Source organism: Cuculus canorus, chromosome 25 (assembly GCF_017976375.1).
Source record: "Cuculus canorus isolate bCucCan1 chromosome 25, bCucCan1.pri, whole genome shotgun sequence".
In the NCBI taxonomy this organism is placed as follows: Eukaryota; Metazoa; Chordata; class Aves; order Cuculiformes; family Cuculidae; genus Cuculus; species Cuculus canorus.
Genome location: NC_071425.1, coordinates 7520290 through 7534346, shown reverse-complemented (window position 1 = coordinate 7534346; position 14057 = coordinate 7520290).

The window sequence follows — 14057 nt, the reverse complement described above, 5'->3', positions numbered from 1 at the left end:
CAGCGCTCTGTAACTTAGAGGCACAGGACTGTAGCTGACTAGCTTTTTGTATATGCCTGGGATTCACAGATCCCTGCAGTCGGAGCCTGACTAATGATGTTGCAGCAGTGACCATATTGAGTTAGTTCTGTGAGAGGAAAGCGTGCAACTCAGCTGATATATGCAAAGACTGTGTCTGTACTTGGTGTAAATATAAGAGTTTCACAGCTTTTCCTCTTATGTCTGGGGTCTGCTTTTGTTTTTAGCTTCTCTATGACTGCTTTATTGTACCTGTCAGCCTGGACATTTTATCCTGATGACTAAAAGACATGGCTGTATGCGATGGTAAGACTGGTGGGTAAAGAGCAAGAAGAGGATCAATATCAAACAGTTGAAAATGCGCTTTAGTGTTTGCTGCTTCTTTTGCTGCTGAGAAATAGGATGGTCTCTTTGATTTTGCTACTGCATGAGACAGATCAAAGATGTTCAATTCTATCTAAATGGTGTATGAGAATATGATTATGTAATGCATATGGTATGTAACTTATGGATATGCTTCTGAGAACTGTATCTCAGTATGGAATAGAATATTCACTGTACTCTGGACAAGTTTTTAACAGGGGTTATTGGTATTAGTGGATAAATAATGTAGCCAGTTACCCTATATAATTTAATCAAGCCTGGCTGCGCTACTTATGTAAAAACTTCCATTAAAACACCCCAACATTATATTTAAGTCACTCAGTGGTAGCAGAGAGCTTGGCTCTCTCGCTCCACTGTACGTGCAGGGCATCGGGGCAGCAGTACCACATTTAGGTCACTCGGTGCCAACAGAGAGACAGGTTAACCAATTCTCGCTGCAGTAGCACATTTTGGTCACAGCAGAGAGCCAGGTTGGATGACTCGGGCTGCACTACCGCGTTTTGGTCATCCGGAGGCAGCAGAGAGCCGGGTTGGACAGTTCAGGCTGCAGTACCGCGTTTTGGTCACCCGGTGTCAGCAAAGAGCCAGGTTAATCGATTCAGGCTGCAGTACTGCGCATTTCAGTCACCTGGTAGCAGCGGAGAGCCTGGTTAATCGACTCAGGGTGCAATTCCACGTATTGGTCACCCCGTGGCTGCGGAGAGCCGGTCTGGGGGACTCGGGCTGCAGTACCGCGTTTCGGTCACCCAGTGGCAGCAGACACCCGGGTTAATCAATTCGGGCTGCAGAACCACTTTTCATTCACCCAGTGGCAGGAAGGGGCTGGTTTGGATGACTCGGGCTTCAGTACTGCATTTTGTTCACCTGCTGGCAGCAGAGAGCCGTTCTAATCGACTCGGCCTGCAGTAGAGTGTTTTGGTCACCTGGAGGCAGCAGAGAGCGGGATTGGAAGATTTTGGCTGCACGTTTTGGTCGCCCAGTGGCAGCAAAGAGCCAGGTTAATTAATTCTGGTTGGAGAACAACTCTTGGGTCACCCGTTGGTGGGGAAGAGCCGGGTTTGATGACTCGGGGTGCAGTAGTGTGTTTTGGAAACCCCATGGCAGCAGAGAGACGGGATGAATGACTCCGGATGCAGTACCGCCTTCTTGTCACCCAGTGGCAGCAGAGACCCGGGTTAATCAATTCGGGCTGCAGAACCACTTTTCTATCAGCGGGTGGCAGTAGAGATCTAGGTTAATATACTCAGGCTGCAGTATCGTGTTTCAGTCACCCGATAGCAGCTGAGAGCCAGGTTAATGGATTCAAGCTGTAGTAGCACGTGTTGGTCACCTGGTGGCAGCAGAGAGCCAGCTTAATCGACTCGGGCTGCAGTAGCGCCTTTGGGTCACCCGGTGGCAGCAGAGAGTCTGGTTGGACCACTCGGGCTGCAGTACAGCATTTCTGCCACCCAGTGGAAGCAGAGAGCCATTCTGATCAACCCGGGCTGCAGTACCTCGTTTCAGTCGCCCGGCGGCAGCAGAGACCCGGGTTAATCAATTCGGGCTGCAGAACCACTTTTCTATCACCCGGTGGCAGCAGAGAGCTTGGTTAATTGACTCGGGCTGCCGTAGCGGGTATTGGTCACCTGGTACAAGCAGAGAGCTGGGGTGATGGGAGGGAGCGGCCATCGGCCCCAGATAATAATGCTTTCTTCCTTCGCACACAAGTCCTTCTCTGTCTTTCCAGTCCCCCCCATCCTGGGATGTGACCCATCCAAATAAAAATGATAGGAGAATGTCCTTCAAATTAGTGGCAAAAGTTTTCACTTGTGCCCCTGAACGGAAACCATGAGGAAGGTTCGGACTTGCAGAGTGTAAGCAGCGTCACTGGACTAAGTTTTATAAATAACCAGTGAGAATCGTATTTATTTTAGTATATATTCTGTTATTTGTACATGATTAACAGTTATTTAATCCATACTGAATCTTACCAAATAGAAATGCTTTCCACTAAGATGTTCTCAATCACATTTGTGTGAAAGTTTGGCATAGAAAAGCAGCCCAGGCACCCTCCTAGTGTTAAAAAACACTATATCTAGCAATGTTTACAGAAAGGTGCAGCAAGAGGAACAATTCTTCCTGACTTTACCACTCAAAATTCTTTTACAGACAGACAGTGCTGCAGTGAGCACACGTGCTCTGGGTTTGTTTTAGGGGTCACAGGGCTTGTGTTGAGGTCTCTGGGCCCATTTTGGGGGTCTCTGTATCTGCTTTTTTGTGTGTCTGTTCCCATTTAGGGAACCACTGTTCTTATTTTTGGGGTCCTGAGGCTCCTGTTGGGAGACTCTGTGCCCATTTTTTGAGTCTGTGCCCATTTAAGGGACCTGGGATTTTGGGTCTCTGAGCCCGTTTTGTGTGTGCATTTTGAGGGGGCCTTAGGTTTGGGGTTTGGGTCTCTGGACTTGGTTTCAGCATCTCTGTGCCCATTGTTGTTGTCTCTGGGATCATTTTGTGGGTGTCTCTGCTCTTTCTTTGGGTCTCTGCTCCTATTTTTGTGCTCTCTGTTCATGCGCCACCCCAGGATCTCTATTAATAATAGATCTTACTGTTGTTCTTCTCTTGACTAGCACTTCTATGCTTCAGGCAGAGCAGCTCCAACCACACAGAAACACCCACAGATGAGCCTTGTCAGAAGAGATGGTGACCAAGAAATGGCCACGAGTGTTGTTGGGCTTCTGGAGCAGGAGTGCAGAGCCTTTGATATCTAGCAAGCTGTCAGCGTGAGAAAAATCTACATGGGTGGCAAAACCAAGAAGGCATGAAAACAATAACAGTAGTCATGAGGAGCTTAGAAAGATGTAGGACAAGGTCTGACAGGCAGTGGAAAAACCCAAAGTGCAGAAAGATTGTTTAAGGGGGATGTGTTGGATAAGCTTGGCCACAGACTTTGGATAAGCTAAAACCAAGAACTCCCCTCAAGAAAAGAAGAGCAAGGAGTAACAGCTATGTGGGCTACGTGCAAATGGCATAGCAACCATCTAGATAGGAGGAAACCTTGTTACTGTCTAAAGAAGCTAATGACCTGCAAAAAGAGTAGATATCTGTAGCTATGCAGCAATGCCAATTAGCTCATACAGCAATGGACTATAACCAATCAGCGTGAAACGCATCACTTGTTAAGTCATTTATAACTAGTATAAATATATGTTAAGAATACAATAAAATCAACACCTTGCTTGCATCAGGCTGTGTCCCGTCTCTCAATTGCGGCAGAAGGAGAAAATTATGCTGTGGAAATTTTTCTGAAGGGGACCGGTGTTGACATTTTTTTGTAAGGTATAAATATGAGCTTGTAACAATAAACTTGGTCTTAACTTGAAATGAATGCTGAGTCTGTGCATGTTAATAAGCCACAGGGCCTGGCTGAGTAAACAGCTCTGGATGGAAATCAGGAAAAAGAGGAAAATATACAAACTCTGGCAGAAGGGGCAAGTAATTCATGAGGGCTACAAAGATGAAGTGAGATTGTGGAGAGAAAAGAATCAGAAGGGCTTAGAACTTACCAGTTAGAACTTACATTGGCCCATTCTGTGAAAGATAATTAAAAAACCTTCTAAAAATACACCAATAACAAAAGAAGGACCAAGGAGTATCTCCACCCTTTACTGGATGCAGAGGGAACAATAGTGATGAAGGCTGAGGATAAGGTGCTTAAGGCCTTCTTTGCCTAAGTCTTTAATAGTAAGGTGAGATATTCCCTGGATACTCCACCTCACAAGACTGCAGGCAGGGAGGAAGAGCAGAACAAAGGTTCCCGATCCAAGTGGAAAGGGCTTGAGACCTACTAGGCAAATTAGATATTCATAAGTCTATGGGGCCAGAGGGAATTCACCCAACGGTGTTGAGAGCTGGCAGAAGTGCTTGCCAAACCTCTTTGCATCATCTACCAGCAGTCCTGGCTGACGGGTGAAATTCCATTGGACTGGAGGCTGGCAGATGTTGCACTCAATTACAGGAAGGGCTGGAGAGAGGATCTAGGAAACTACAGACCTGTCAGTCTGACTTCAGTGCAAGGGAAGGTCATGGAGCAGGTTATCTTGGGTACCACTTCACAGCACATACAGGACAACCGGGTGACCAGACCGACTCAGCATGGGTTTATGAAAGGCAGGTCCTGCCAAACTAACCTGATCGCCTTCTATGACAAGGTGACCCGCTTGATGGATGAGGGAAAACCTGTGGATATGGTGTACCTGGACTTTAGGAAAGCCCTCGACACAGTATCTCACAGTATTCTACTTGAGAAACTGGCTACCACTGGCCTGGAGAGGCATACCCTCTGCTGGGTTAGAAACTGGCTTGATGGCTGGGCCCAAAGAGTGGTAGTAAATGGTCTTAAACCCAGCAGAAGTGGTAACAAGTGGTGTTCCCCAGTGCTCAGTGCTGAGTCCAGTGCCGTTCAATATCTTTATCAACAACCTGGATGAGGGGGTTGAATGTACCCTTAGCATGTTTGTGGATGACACTAAAGTAGGAGGAAGTGTCAATCTCTTGGAGGGTAGGGAGGCTGTACAGAGGGATCTGAACAGGCTGGATCGATGGGCTGAGGCCAATGGGATGAGTGCAAGCATTCGGAACCTTAGAAACAGTGCCAAAGGCACAGGCTGTGTGTCTTGAGCACAAAGACCTGCAGAAGATTTAAAACACAGCAGACAGACTACATAAACTACAGAACAACACAGACACAGGCTGGAAATGCCCTGCCTTGCACATGCTAGCATTGGGCTGAAAAGTAACCTCCACTCACCTTTACCTGCTCTAAGGGGACTCTACTTGCATAGCCCTGGTCCTTCAACTTAGCTTTTGGAGTGGCAAGAGCCTGAAGCTGCCCTTGGCAGGAAAAGCTCAAATCACATGGCCTAACTGGAGCGATCCTACTGCCTCCCAGTTCCTCTTCATCATCTGCACGAAAACCAAACAGAAAACACACACAGTGCCAACAGTCAGCATCACACTGCTCAGTGCCAACATCTTGTACTACACCCACAGCCAAACTGCCAAGGCACTCTGCTCACCTGCTTCATGCTCACTCAAAATGTCAGACACTGCAGCTGTCATCACCTAACATAAGAAGAGAGAAAAAAATTAATGTTGCACTTGTGCAAAATTAGGTCTGTGCTCCTTCTCAATACTACCCAGCTCACCTCACATGCTCTTCCCTTTCCAAAGGCAGCCTGCATGGTACCTGCAAAACCAAAGATGAATGCTCAACTGAGTTGCTGTGTACTGCTTTGCTCTTAGACACCAATTTGGACAACAACCTCTTCACCTCTCAAATCATTTGTTGAAATGAGGCTTTGCCCCACTGAGGCTGCATGCAGCACCTACAAAAGAAGAGAGGTTCTTAGATACGACACAAATGCACAGGCTGTGCCCAGTGACTCCCATTCCCATTCCAATACCTTGACTGCTCGCCTGCCCAGCCTCCACCATCCTGTTATGCCATGATGAGGCACGCGCTCCACCTGTAGGAGGCAAATAGCAAAAGCTGCTTGTAACTTCATGGACTCTAAGACACCTGAACAATAACCATGACTTCAGGTAACTAACCATTGCTCTCGTTGACCAAGTCCACTCCAGTGCCTCTATGCCACATTAGCTGGTCATAGAGCCAGCGGTCACATCTTCCCACAGACACCACAACTGACTCAGCTCACTATGTCACTCTACCCTCCACTCCATCAGCAGCCTTTCACGCACAGGTCACCCCTCTGCTTCTGAAGAACACAATATCAAAGAAGTCACCCCAATGCTCAGTGACACCTTAACAGTTCCAGACCTCTCGCTTCCATTTAGCGATACCATCTCTACTGCACACTACAGCCAAGCAGAACAGATCCACAACCAAACCCAAACATTAATTCCCACACCCTTGGAATTTAAACTGCTTTGCTACCACTCCACTTGCTTCTCCCACACAGTTTTGGTCATCTCCTCTGTGGCAGCATAGCCAAGCAGAAACTACTCTCCTCACCCACTGCATCTATGGCTACTTGTTCTGCTGTGCAGTTTGCAGTGAAAGTGCTACCAGAGAAGTGATTAGCAAGCAGCATTCGGAGCAAAGAGCTTCTCTGTGGCAGATATTCAGACAGGTTTTGCTGGAGAGTCACAAATGAAGTAACTATACTACAGCGTTCTTCTATTCACGATCTGCAGTTTGCAATGAAAGCGCTACTGGGAAAAGGAACTAACAAGCAGCAGCATTCGGTGCAGGCAGCCTGCCTTTGGCTGCTATTCGTGAATGTTTCCATATTTGCAGCAGAGGTTACCTGAGCATATTCCAATCGCGGATGACCAATCAATACTAAAGCAGTCTCCTATCCGTGCTGTGCCCTTTGCAGTGAAAGTGCTACCAGAGAAGTGACTAAGAAGCAGCAGCATTCGAAGCAAGCAATTCGCTTGCCCAGATCATCATAGTCCTGCAGAAGATCTGCAATCTCCTCATCGAAGTGGTGGAGCCCCAGCACTGGCAGCAGCTCCAGCGGGAAGGGGCAGAGCAGCACCAAGCCACCACCATCTCCTCCCGCTGCCCTGAAGAAGGGGTAGACACGGGGCAGGTGTGGGACCCCCGCTGGGGTGACGTATAGAAACCCCAGCCAAGGGACCAGCAAAGCCCCCATGTAGGGCTGGATGAGGTTTGGAGCAGGCATGGGCTGCAGGCAATTGCCAGAGGCACCATCAGCTGGAGGATGGATGGGGACAGGAGGAGGCCCCCACGCTCCCCTCTGATGATGGTCCCTGCCTGCCTCTGTCTGTCTTAGACCCACACCTTCCTGAGTCCTGAGGACGTGATGAAGGGACTGCAAGGAGAAACTGAAGAGACCGTAGAGGGAATCAGACTGAGCATTTCTACCATAGAGAAGTTCTTCCGTCCTACAGCACTTATTTCACTCACCTGATTCCCACGTGCTCCCAGTGGGTAAAGGGGGTTGTGCGGGTTTGCCCGGCCCTGTATAACCCAGCTCTGCTTGCTGATGGCCCTTCTCCATTTCCAGGAGGAGCCACAGCTCTGGCAACTCCCTCCCTCCCTTGTGTTCAGGAGAATGGACTCCTTCTTGCAGAGGCTTCAGACTATTGAGGTACTATTACAGCCTTTCGGGGCACAGTGCTAGGCCCATGTGGGCTGCCCCTGCCCGGATGGTGCTGAGAGCGGCACAGTAACAAGCTATGCTCTGGCCCCAGAGTGGGCTGGGGCAGTGCTGCAGGTGAGGAGCAGAGGAGAGCTGGGAGCCCAACAGTGGTGCACTGGTTGGAGCACAGCAGCATCGTCCCCAGCGGGACACCTGTGCCCCAGTGCCCTTGGGGCCGGACAGGCGCCCCAAGACAGGCTGCAAAGCCTCTCAAGGAAGGATGCTCCTTGGGCACAGTGACCTCACAGGATGCAGCCCTGCACCAGTGCTGCAGCTCCTGCACCCACAGTGCCTGGACAGAAGGAGCCAGGCTTTACCACTGGGAATAGATGGGTGAGACGAAGGTTTGTGCTCACCAGGAGCTGTACCAGACAGCTACCGAGTTTCTGACGCTGGGGAAGGCAGAGCTGGAAGGAGTGAGGGGAAAAATCTTCAGGATCCAGACATTCCAGATCTACAAGGAGGTCTCAGAACTCATCAAGGCTTTTGTAGATTGCAAATACGATTCCTTGGATGCCATAGAAGGAGTGAGTGAATGCTGGTGCAGAAGGGTATGCATGTGCTAAATGCGTTGTTCCCTGAAAAGAGAGGAGCTGGGCAGGAATGTTGCATCTCTTAGCTTAAAGATAAGAGATATTCAGCTGCTTCCTCCTCTCCTTTCCTGGGATCCTGGCCATATTCTAGGAGGAGGGAGTGGGCAGTGAGCAGCTGGGGCCAGCTACCTTTTTAAAAATGGGCACAACATGCTGTTCTTATTGACCGGTCATAAACAATGTTGTATAGGTATATTAATCCAGCTCAAAAGAGTGGTTCTGTTTGTGTGTATGCGTGTGTGTGTTTAAAGCGCTTCAAACGTTTGTAAGATTTGCAAATTGGGTTTTGGTTACATTGAGCCTCTGTTTTGATTAATCTTAAAAATGTAACTCTGAAACCTTTCAATTTCAAACGTCCACTAAGCCGGCAAACAGGGAGATTTACCTGGGACCTTTGAAGTGAAAGGCTGCAGATGACAAGATTTTAAAATACATTAAAAAACAAAAATAGAAAAAAGAAAGAAAATATGAAATACAGAAAGAAAACCAGAAAAGAAAACGGAAAAAAATAGAAAAAAGAACGTAGAAAACAAAACAAAACAAAACAAAACAAAAAAAAAAGGAAAAAAACCCAGCCCTGTGGCTGTGTGTGTGAGTTCCCCCCCCCCCCCCAGCAACCCAGCATGCGGCGGAGGTGTGTGACAACAGTAAATGCTCCTGCTTGGATCTTCTTCACAGCCTCCTCAGTAAGAAGAGATTGAAAAGCACACAAGGTTTCGCTCCAAGCTTTTGGTCTTATTGGTAACGGTTTAAGTGGTTTGGTTAGTAGGTCATTCGAGTGTCACTTTGCAAAGTCTTTTTGTGTAACCTGGTGTTATTAATTCTGATTTTACTGGACAAATACAAGCTATGGTTTATATTACTTTCCTACCTGTGTATATCACCCAAAGCAGTTGTGTTACTTAATTAACACCATATCAAAGATTGTATTAGAGAAAATAGGCCTTCAAGTCGCACGTGGAAAAAATTCAAACCTGGAAATATTTTGAGTGGAAAATTTTGAATACCACAATTGAACCCCAGCAAGCCAAATTGCAAATAGTAGTTAAAACAATTTACAAAAGCTAAACCTTATTTGTGTATAACTAATGCAGAATTAAGTCCATTATTTGATCTTCTTAAGGGAGGACATGGCTTTAACAGCACCTCGAGTGATGCACAACAAATTTTGAGCAAAATTGGAAAAACCATTGCTCAGAAAAAAAAGCCCATAGACGACGTGATGGTCATCCAATGTGTGTTTTTGTTATTCTGTGTCAGGCATTTGCTGATCATAGACTTAAAGGACTGTTTCTTCACTCTTCAGTTACATCCTAATGACACTCAACGCTTTGCAAGGACCTGATTTGCGCTTTGAATGGACAGTATTGCCGCAGGGCATGAAAAATAGCTCCACTTTGTGTCAGTTGTTTGTGGATAATGCTTTAAGAGAAATAAGGCATGCATGGCCACAAACCATGATCTATCACTATATGGACGATATTCTTTTTGCACAGAACCAGCCATTTACCACTCAACAAGAGAAATATTTGGAGACACAACTAACCACACGTAAATTGATTATAGCAATGGAAAAAATTCAACGTTCCCCTGTTTGGAAATATCTAGGATGGAACATAACGAATTCTCAAGTACAACCACAAAAATTAACCTTTTGCACCTCGCTTACAACAGTTAATGATGCTCAACGACTTTTAGGACACCTGCAGTGGTTACGACCTATAGCAGGAATCACCACTGATGAACTAGATGTTTTGCGTCCTCTTTTAAAAGGAACTGATCCAGCACGGAAAATTACTTTAACAATCGAACAACGACAAATGATACAACGCCTTAGTGAAACTCTTGTCGACCGCACAGTGGACCGTATAGATCCCAACTTGCCTGTGGACCTCATAATTCTCCAAGAGCGATCCCAATTTATCGGAGCCCTTACTCAAAAAAAGAAAAAGGGGGAGATTAGAGTACTCGAATGGATCTTTACAATGGATGCATCATGATCTGAATGTAGTAACGGACTCCATGTATGATGCCAATATAGTGAATCGTGTAGAAGATGCTCGAATAAAAGAAATACACAATCAACGCTTGTTTGATTTAATTTGACAATTACAATCAGCTATCCGACAACGCACGTGCCCTTTTTGCATACTACATATTAGAAGTCATATGTGGACAGAAGGACTTGGAGAAGGAAATTATAGGGCAGATCAACTCGTATCTTTGGCCACACCACTGAGTGATTTTGTGAAGGCACGAGAAGGACATAATGCCTTTCACCAAAATGCACGAGAACTACATCGACAATTCAACATTACAATGGAGGAAGCAAAAGGAATTGTCCGCGCCTGCCCTACATGCAGTCATCATGGACCTGGTTTAGGGTTAGGTGTAAATCCAAGAGGTCTCAGATCTCAAGAATTATGGCAAATGGACGTGACCCATTTTGCTGCATTCGGTAGATGGAAATATGTACATGTCACCATAGACACTTATAGCAAATATATATGGGCCTCTGCGCAAACGAGTGAAAAGGCACTCCATGTTATAAGACACTTAACACAATGTTTTGCCATTATGGGAGTGCCTCAGGTGATAAAAACGGATAATGGTCCAGCATATACTAGCATGAGGGTTGACGATTTTTACAAACATGGGTAGTACGGCATACTACTGGTATTCCACACTCGCCCACAGGTCAAGCTATTATTGAAAGGGCTCATCAAACCCTAAAGCAGTATCTTCAAAAATTTATGGATCTATCTGATGTTCAAGAACAATTAGCAAAAACTCTCTTTGTTTTAAACCATCTATGTATATTTGGAGATCAGAAAGAACCATCAGCATGGATCCATAGTCATGATAGTGATGAGCAAAAGAATCCACCAATGTTTGTTATGTACAGAGATCTAACAACGGGAACCTGGATGGGGCCAGCTGAAGTAAAATACATGGGTAAAGGGTACATGTGTGTACTTACTCCCACAGGACCTAAATGGATTCCCAGTAAATGGACCAAAGCAGCAATAACTCAAGAAGTCAATGACCAACAGATGGATTCTTCCGACGAAAAAAGACAAGCAGAGGGTCAATGACAAACTCTTGTTGACTGTAAAACCTATTATTGAAAGGTTCTATCAAAAAGAGATTGACGACATAGTTGAAAGTTGCACATCTTTTGAAAATATTGTAAATGGGATAGAAGAATTAGCAACATTTAAAGTCAAGGGACCAGCTAAGCAGAACTGTCTTGGATGCAAAAAGCCACGATGTGTAGCATGGGTAGCTTTACAATGTGGAATGTGTAAAGAAATATTTTGGATAAGGCAAAAATTTTTTGAGAGCACTATGGTGTTCAACTTGTGAATTTAAATTTGGTTTTTATAATTGGCAGAGAGAGCTGCAGAGACAAACTAAATTACCTTTGTCCATTTCCATAGCCTTGTTTGAATCACCAGAACAAAAAATATTGGCCTTTTATCACTTTGAGGCTGAGGCCTGTGTAAGAAGGATTCAGGCTCAGTTAAGTTCAAAAATTTTAACTGAACTTATCTTAACTTTTAGTTAAGTTTAAAATTTTTAAATTTTAATTGCTTTATCACTCACACTGAGTTGTCCGCTTGCTTCCCTTGCCCATCGCATTTATAGTACAGACAGATGGGCATTCGAGAGTCACCTTGCCATTCATTCCCATCTTGGAAGGGATGTGTTTGGCTATTTCTGCTCCTGGAGCAGAGGGCAGGGTGTGGCAGGTATTTCTACACCCCAAAGCAGGGGGGTGGCATACTGGCTGTAGAGGAAAGACCAAGGGCTGCCAGCTGGCAAAGCGCGCAAACAAGAAGTTTCATTCATAAGGTATTCCTGTGAGTTCCCTAAAGACAATGTGGTTTAGAGAAGAGAAACAGCATCCTGAAGTGTTCTTCCTCTTGTGCCAGTATGATGGAGGATAGGGAATCCTGTCTGAACTTGAAACTCACTGAGCTGTTTAGCACCTTGCCAAATGCTCCTGGTTATCTTCCTTGGTCTGTTTTTACCCCAAGCGGACATCTGTGCTCCAGGTTTTATTTCTGTATTCCTGAGATTTACGGAGGACAGAGAATTGTGTTATTGATTGCAATTACAGATGTTCAGTACTGAGTACCAGATTATTGTCAGTGATGCATTCACAGAGCCCGGCTCTACATCAGCGACACCAGCAGTGTGGATGGTCCTGTTTCCCAGCCTTCTGACAGATTCCCCTTTCCAACCCAGCCAGGATATATTTTTAGCTTGCGGTTTTGCCAGGTCTTGCTGATGTTGGTTCTCAATTAACAAAGCCTATGGATGAGTTACAGTGTGTCTGGAACAAACAGCACAGCAGCGTCCTGATACCCATGAGGCACTTGCAAGCAAAACCCCCTGAACTTATGTCTCTGCATGTAACCTGTGGGCCTGTCACTGCAGTGGCTGTTGCAATGCTTTCAGGCGCTCCCTAGGAAGACTGGACACCACAGCCTTGTGCTTATAAAGAGGGTCTGGCTCTGGGGGTTAATTTCAGTAGGCATGCTCAGCGCTGTCCTGTCAGTGCATCCTCTGGGACTGGTTGGATGGTCCCTTTCCAGGTACTGCAGTGCTGCCCTAAAATGCGAGGAGAGACGCTGCTGGCATCGAAGGTAGCTTTGTTCACTTAGGCAAACTTGCATTTGGAAGCGTCCAGACTATCACTGCTCTTTCTTAGAAACTAAGGGTCTGTGCCTGGTACGTCTTTGTAATGGTGATGATTTGAGAACACAAACTGTTTTACAGACTTCGTGGTTTTGATGCTAAAGTAGCAGAGACACTACTCTCTGTAGTGTAGAGTACTGTAGTAGAGTAGGGAGGGCTTCCCCTTGTACTGTTGTCTTCTGAGTCTGTCAGTCTCATCGTCATTGGTGAAAAACTAGAAATGGCATTTGGGTTATATACGTTTTTCAGTTGCACTGAATGCACCATGAGAGAACAGTTTCTGCATGTGAAGGAATTTCCATATTCAGTGGACTATCAGAACATAATGTTTGATGCTCAGGGTTTGTAATCGGTTTTCTCTGCTATACATTGGGTACGAGTGGGTACTTTATTTTAGGCTCTGATTGCCTTTCTTTCTAGAAGTGGAATGGAGCCAGTACGTGGAACAGCAAAAGCAGTATGTAAAAACACAGCTTCACCCTTTTCTCTGCACTCGGCACTTATTTCTAAATAATGAACCCTTGTAGGCATTTTCCAAGCATGGACTTAATATATTTTCCAGTAAAACACAGAATATGTTGTAAATACAATGGATTGGATTCAGCACCATAGGAATGGAGAAATGCCATCATTTGCAATGTTCTCATGTCAATATTGGTATTTGTGCCGTTATATTTCACCCAGAATACGCTGGAATATTCCCTGTGTGGCTCTGTGTCACACAGGCACTGTGCGATCGTGTTTAGGTCTTTCACGTTCAAGATTTGCACAGTTGAACACAGCACTGTGCTCTGCAAGTATCTGTCTGCATCTGTCTGTCTGTACAGCTTCTGCTGTGCTTTTTGTTTCTGGCTATTCAAATGGTTTGGAGTGGACTTTTGCCATTTGCACACTATCACTCAGCTTTTGGTTTTCAAGACTACTTTTGCAGGATGCTTTTTGAAAAGGATAATAAACCCCACAGAGGAGTAGTTCTTCTTGAACTCGATGCTGTTTCCTCTTAGTTCCCCAGCGTGTGTTGAAGCATGATCTCATGTTCATAAACAAATAAACTGCAATATTTTTAAAAATATTTTTTAGCTGAAAATTGGCAGTTGCCTCTCCCCTTTGACTCCAAAGCTGTTATGAGCGTTGGACAGGCGTCCCTTGCTGAGCTGTTCTGGAGCAATGAGCTGATCTCAAGTGGGTG